Source organism: Zonotrichia albicollis, chromosome 24 (genome assembly GCF_047830755.1).
Source record: "Zonotrichia albicollis isolate bZonAlb1 chromosome 24, bZonAlb1.hap1, whole genome shotgun sequence".
NCBI lineage: Eukaryota > Metazoa > Chordata > Aves > Passeriformes > Passerellidae > Zonotrichia > Zonotrichia albicollis.
The window spans coordinates 8399329-8406635 of record NC_133842.1 but is presented as its reverse complement, the minus strand read 5'-3'; positions in this window follow the sequence as shown (position 1 = coordinate 8406635).

The window sequence follows — 7307 nt, the reverse complement described above, 5'->3', positions numbered from 1 at the left end:
TGGGGAGAACCCATATCTTCAATTTCATTATTAATTTGTTGGAGGTCGTGAAGAAGTCGCCATCTCTTTTTGTCAGCTTTTTGGATGACAAACACTGGAGAGTTCCATGGGGACATGGTCTCCACAATGTGGCCCTTTCTTAGTTGCTCTTGTACTAGTTCTTCAAGCACCTTTATTTTTTGTTTACTGAGTGGCCACTGTTTCACATCAACTGGTTTGTCTGTTTTCCACTTAAGTTTTTGGGTGGGGCGCTGTTGTTTAATGACTGCTGCACAAAAATGCTGTGGAGAGTCTGAAATATCAATTGTGACACCCCACTGGGCCATTAAATCTCTCCCTAACAAAGGTTCTGAATAATCTAACACAAATGGACGGATATTTGCCAATTGTCCATTTGGTCCCTCGATTTGAACAATGCTTTTAGATTGTCTTGCCAATTGCAGACCTCCTACACCTCAAAGGTGACTGGCAACATTTTGCAAAGGCCAATGTGCTGGCTAGTCTTGTACTGGAATCACTGTGCAGTCTGCACCTGTGTTTACAAGCATCTCAATGCATTTTGACTCCCCACCCCCACTGGGCTTACACCATAATTTAGGTTAGTCCTTGCCAATAACTTGAGCCCGGGCGACTGTGGGCCCTTGTTTTTCAGTACTTTCATGTAAGGATGGTACAGGGATAGCTTGTGCAACAATTTGTCCCTTGGGAAGAAACAGGGATGGGTGGAAACAGTACAGGCCGAGAACGAATTGCTCAGGATCTGATGTTGTCATTCCTGGAGCAATCTCGATCTCTTGTGGTGTGTGTTTGGTGTCCCCAATGATGATGTACTTACAACGAATTTGGTTCCAAGTACCCTTCTGTTCAGGATTGACAGAGACAAAATGCCAGCCAGTGTCCTTCAGGTGGAGTGACTCTGTCAGCTGCAACCTGTAAGGCTCATTGACAGAAGACGTGGTTAACATAGGATCACCTAAATCATAACAAAGGTTATTTTGTTTCATTTTTAACAGTGGACCAGCAGACTTGGTCTTTGAAGCACCTGCTTCACTTACACAAATATTAATATTATCACGCGCTTGATTTGTTTTGCTACCCTTATTCCCTTGGCCTGCTTTTTTTGTGTCTGCACGCCTGGCAGGCTGGCTCTCCCTTTTCAGTTTTTTTGTTGTCGTTGACCTCCAGGGAGGGCTTGTAGTTCTCCTCTCCTGCTATTTCTAAATTAATCAAATTCCCTTTTCAGGGGGCACTGGTTACTCCAGTGCCCAAGGTTATTACAAAGCAGGCACGGTTTAGTGGGCTCAACCATTGCTGGTCTCCGCTGCTGCCCAGGGTCCTGCTGTGCTGAGGGAAAAAGTGCAGGGCTGACAACAGCAACACGCTGAGGTGGTCTTGGCAGTAGCCTTGGCCTGGTGTCTTCAGCCACACTCATCAGAGGCACTTTCCTGTTATAGACTAAAAGCATATCTTTTAGTGTAGGGGGAGGTTCCATAGGAAGGCTCAGGATTGCCGCTCGACACTGTTCATTTGCATTTGTAAACATTATTTCCTCTAAAATCGCTTCCCTAGCATTCACATTTTTAACTTGTATTTCAATGGCTCTAGTTAGCCTTTCTACAAATTTCAAAAAAGGCTCTGATGGTAGCTGTTTTATTTTACTATAGGGCTCAAAAGGCCCCTCAGGTTGGAGGGAAAAGAATGCTTTTTCAGCTGCTTCTTTTACTTTCTCGAGTGTTTCTGCAGGAATTGCAGTAGCTTGGATTGAGGGTGAAGACCATTGACCCTCACCACAGAGGTGCTCAATGGTGATAGGGTTACCACTGTTGTCTTTTGCTGTGTTTGGATCAGCAAGCAAGCCTGGGAGAGTATGTTTTAGCAGTTGTTTCCATGCCAATTCCCATAATTTGAATTCCATAGAGGTCATGAGGCAGGAAAAAAGCTGGTTTAAATCATGTGGGATTACCACAGTCCTACTCAGTTCAGAATTTAAAAGGCCATGGAAATATGGACTGTGTGGACCATATTCTTTATGAGATTTACAGATCTCTTTAATCAATTGTCGTCCAAAAGAACGCCAATTAGCAGTAGGACCTGCTCCTCCCTGAGCTGCAGGCTGAAAGGTAACAGGAGCTAGTGACAACATGGGACTATGCATTGGGTCTGCCATTCCCTGCTCTGTATCCCTTGAATCAGAAGCATTGGGATCACAGCTACAGGTTTGGGGACAGGCAGTGGGTGTGTCCCCACCGTGGAAACCAGGGGAGGGGGCGGGGACAAGGAGCTGGCAAGGGGCGGGGGAAACCGTGGGAACAGGGGGCGGGGACAGGGAGCTGGCAAGGGGCGGGGCAACAGTGGGAACAACGGCTGGGGTCACCGTGGGAACAAGGGGCGGGGTCAAGGGGCAGGCAGGGGGTGGGGATGCCTGGTGACATCACGTCAGCAGAGGCCCCCTGGGAGGGGTAGAGAGGCAGAGCTGAGGGTACTGCCGGAAAGGGAGGGGGAGGGGGGAAGGTGTCACGAGGAACAGGAGGCGAGGGGGATGGGGATGGAATTTTAGGATGCTTAAGAGGATTTTGGGAAGAAGAAGACAAGGTTTGGGAAGATGCGACGTGGCATCCACCATTTTGTGGATCCCCTGGGGACTGGGGGCTATTTTGGGCATCACTGCTCTCTGGAAAGCTGACATGTGCTCTGGGTTTCAGAGGAAGGGACACAGGGGATTGGGAAAGGTTCCACGCAGCCTGGCCAGGGCCTTGTAAACAGGACAACTCGGGCATTTTAGCAAACTCTGGGAGTCGACTTCCCAATGAGTATGCTCTCTTTAAAATACCAAGTTTTGGGGAAAGAGGTTTAGGGGTTTTAGAGCTAGGAGAGGGAGAAACAGGGAGAGCAGAGGTACATGGCTTGGCATTTGACTTTTTCTCCATTTCCCTTTTTTGAGCAAGGCTGTTCGGATTTGTAAACTCCAAAACACAAATTTAGCTGAGGCTGCATTGCCAGATTGACCTAAGGTTATCAATTCATTCCCAACTTTATCCCAGAATTGAATATTGTGGATTTCTTCAGGGGAGATATGTGGGAAGTGCAGAAAGAGCCATCTTATAAACTGTTTCAATTTTCCTTTTGAGAACTTCACATTACCACTGACTAAAATGCTAACAATATTATAAAACACTCCTTTTTGTACAATGCTGAGTTTTGAACCCATGTTAGATGTAAAAAGCAAAGTACTTAAATCCCGCCTCACCAAAAACAAAGCCAAAATCAGCTACCGATTTCTAAAAAACAACCACAGATAGGAAGGCAATAACGAACAGACAAAAGCTTCACAATGCAGCTGTATAAACTGCTTTTAAAATTCCCGGGCAGCAGCAGCAGGGCACGCCCTGCCGAGCTGAGGCAGACACAAAGCCTCCCCCGCGGTGGAATGCAGCCCCCCCGCGGAGCAGAGAGAGCAAGCAGCCTCCCCCATGCCACGTGGCGAGCCGAAACCAGGGCCCCCACGCTGTGTGTGCAAAGAGCACCCCCCTCCCCCGCACCGAGAGAGATCCTCCGGCCACGAGGCAAGCCGAAACCAGGGCCCCCCGCGCCGTGTGTACTGAGAACACCCCTCCCCCGCACAAAGAGAGAAAGATCCCGCAGCCACGTGGCAAGCCCCCCTCCCCCGCACAGAGAGAGAGAAAGAGAGAGGCCGCTATGCTGCGGAGCCGAGGGGAAGGGCAGAGAGCACTACAGCACCACCGGCGCGAATTGTAAAAGAGAACAACACACGCTGCAGAAAGCTAAAAGCCTAGAACACAATGAATTCCCATCTGTGGGGCTGCGCAGCCAAAAATGCAAAGGCAAAAAGGAACAGAACTCACAGCAGAGTCTGTTTTTGAGCTTCTGCTCCACTGAGAGCAGAGATACTCACCCGAAATGGGAGCTGAAGCAGGCTGGGTCCAGGCAGGCAGGTCTCCTCACCAGAAAAGGACCTCTCTCTGGGTGTACGAGAGGCTATCCTCCTCTCCCTCTGGAAAGTCTGCTCACCACAAGGGAGCTGGGCTTTCCAGAGGCGCCGAACAGTCCACTAAACTTTTTCTGGGAGTATTCCCGAAGTCTCTGGCTGGGAGCGTTGTAACCAAGGGTCCTTTCAGCTGGGTGCATGGCTGCCAGAAGCTCTCCCGAGGTAGCAAAAGTCCGTCTGGGCTGCTGAGTTGCTTTGCCCACCCAGGGATGCCAAATATTGGAATATGAATCCCAATATTACCAGTTAGATTGTGCCTGGGCCAGTCTAACCCCTGCTGCTGAGCCAAAGGCAGCTTCTGTGGTGCTTCACCCCAGAGACACCTTTAGTTTGCCGGTGGTTTCAGCTGGGCAAGAAAACAAGTCCAGGCTTGTTAGGGACTCCGTTTACCTTAGGAAGAAGCTTCAGGCGAAGGTGAAGAGAAAAAAGGAGGGATTCTGCCGGAGGGTTATATGCAGTGGTTTATTCCATGGTTACAGAGGTCTGAATCTTGGGAGGACCTCCAACAGAATTCCGAGCAGATGGCTGGACTCACCTTTTAAGCTCAGGGGGTGGGGAGGGGAGGGGACAGGTGAGCCACCAACCAGGTGGGGGAGGCGGGGTCTCAAGGGGCGAGAGACACCTAGACAGGCCAATGACCTCTGGGCCTGAGGGGCATCCTTTGAATTCGACCAACCACACGACGTCTCTGCTGGAATGTTAAGCCTGATTGACAGGACTCACTCAGCATGGGGGCAAGGGGGAAGGGAGAGGCATGTAGGCACACCTGGGAAGGGACCCGGGACCCGGAAGTCTAAAACAGGACATTACAACACACTACAACAGAGTATTCTGGCACTCTGAGTCCCCATGGCACCAAGGGGCCACTGTGACACCACAGGGCCTCATAGAACCAAAGCAATTGTGACACTGCAAGATTTCATGGAAGCAAGATGCCAGTGTGCCACAGCCATGCCTTTTGGAACCAAGGGTTCATTGTGATCCTGGGGAGCCCAACAGAACCAAGGGGCCATTGTGGTACTCTGCACAGTCCCCTGGAACCAAGGAAACCATTTTGACACTGCAAGACTGTTAGCGTTCAAAAACACATAATCACAGGGGATTATATGCGGCACTTTTTATTAAGAGCTCTGGGAATCGGGGTATATTCAACCCAAATCTGACTCCAACCATACATCCGAAATGATAATGTTTTATACTCTATCATTACATAACTTTCATGTTAATTATTAAACTTATATTGTTCTAATGTATACATAAATTTAGCCCCTCTCTGAATTTCCAACATAGTTTCTCACTATTCTTTTTATGGTTATATAATAATTACATTTAATTACTAAACAATCATCATATCTAACAATTATATAATTTATCATACTGCTTACGCAGGTGCAGCTGATCTGGGAAAGCACAAAGCCTAACATTTTAGATTCTATCTTTAACTTTTTCCAGGGTTCTACTATCAAGACCTCATGGAAGCAAGGGGCCATTGTGCCAATGGGGACCCAAAGAGACCATTGTGACATCATTGGACTTGGGGAAACAAAGATCTGTTGTGATACTATGGGGCCTCATAGAACCAAGGGGCAATTGTGATGCTGCAAGGCCCCAAGGATTCAAGAACATGGAAAAATTCTGGTTGACTTGGCCTGACTGGTCCAGCTGACCTTGGCATGTTGAGGGTTGGTTCTCATCTGCCCCTAAAACCCTGGACTTCTGTGCTTTCCTTCCTGTGGGAAAGAACTCTCCCATTCCTCCAGGTGTTCATGGCTGAAATTGGGATTCCACGTCCCAATTCAGTTATATCGAAGGATGATTCCTGTATGAAACCTGCCAGAACAGACAGCTCTGGGTGGCCATGGCATCTTGGGGGCCACCTCTCATCTGCCTTCAAAACACTGGGGGACTGTGCTTTTTTTGACATGGAAAAATCATCTTTCAAGTGCAGGCGTTCATAGCCAAAATTGGGAATCTGCCTCCAAAATTCCTTATATCCAAAGACAGCTCCCAGAAAAAAGCTGCCAGGACTGTCTAGGTTCCCTTGGCTTCCTGAGGGCCAGCTCTTATCTGCCTTTGAAACTCTGGGGCTCTGTACTTTCCTTCCTATGGAAAAGAACTGTCCTTCTTGTCCAGGTGCCCATGGACAAAACTGGGATTTGGCCTCCCAAGCTCCATCTACCCAAAGACTGCTCCCAGACAAAAGTTGTCAAAACAAACAGGTCTGGCTGGCCTTGGCCTCCTTGAGGCTGCCTCTAATCAGCCTTTGAAACACTAGGGGCTCTGCCCTTTCCTTCCTGTGGAAAAGAACTGCCATTCTGGTCCAAGCAATCATGGCTTAAATGGAATTCCACCTCCAAAACTCCACAAATATCCAAGGGTGCTTTCAGACAAAAGCTGTAAGGAAAGACAGGTCTGGCTGGCCTTGGCCTCAGGTGACTCCCTCTGATCTGCCTTCAAAACCCTGGGGCTCTGTGGTTTCCTTCCTGTAGAAAAGAACCGTCCTTCTTGTCCAGGCACCCATGGCCTCAAGCACATGAGCACTGTACAGGGACAGAGGAGCTCTGTGCTCAGTGGGGTGGAGACTGAGGACAGCAGAGGAGAGCGCTGGGAGGGACTGAAGGGTGCTTTCAGAGTTGGTGAATAATTCTGACAAAGTAGAGAACAGCCTGAATAGAAAAAATCCATGCCAAGGGTGGCTGGGGAGGCCCAGTTTGGGAACAAGGAGAAAGGAATTTCCCTGGCAGGGCAGGGCTGTGGTGCAGCACGTCCCCAGCAGGAGCCTGGAGCAGCTCTGTGTGGGCAGGCAGAGGTAGGCAGGAGGCAGAGCTGTCAGCAAAGGAAGGGCCCAGCCAGGTGGGGCAGCCGGGGGATGCCGACAGCCTGCAGGGACAGAGGCGCAGGGCAGGGACACCGTGGCACAGCCTGGGCTGCACAGGGCACAGGGATGGGCAGCAGCTGCAAGACAGCCCTGCCAGAGCCAACTTGGGCAGCACTTTGGCCATGGCTGCTGGGCCTGGGCCTGAGGCAGGAGCAGGAGACAAGTGACCCTTGCAGGGCTGGGGCCTCACTGCCTCCTTGTCCCTGCTCAGCAGCCTGGCAGGGGCCGCCCCATGCTCCTGCCCTTGGCATTGCACATCCCCACATGCCAGTGCCCATCCCGGGAAGAGCCCTGAGCAAGGAGGGAGGGACAGGATCTGCCTGGCCAGGGGCTGGGGCTCAAGCCTTGGCCCTTTGCATTCCTGAAACACATCCAGGTGTGCTCAGCACCAGAGACACCTTTGCTTTGCTTGTCCCCAGCTGT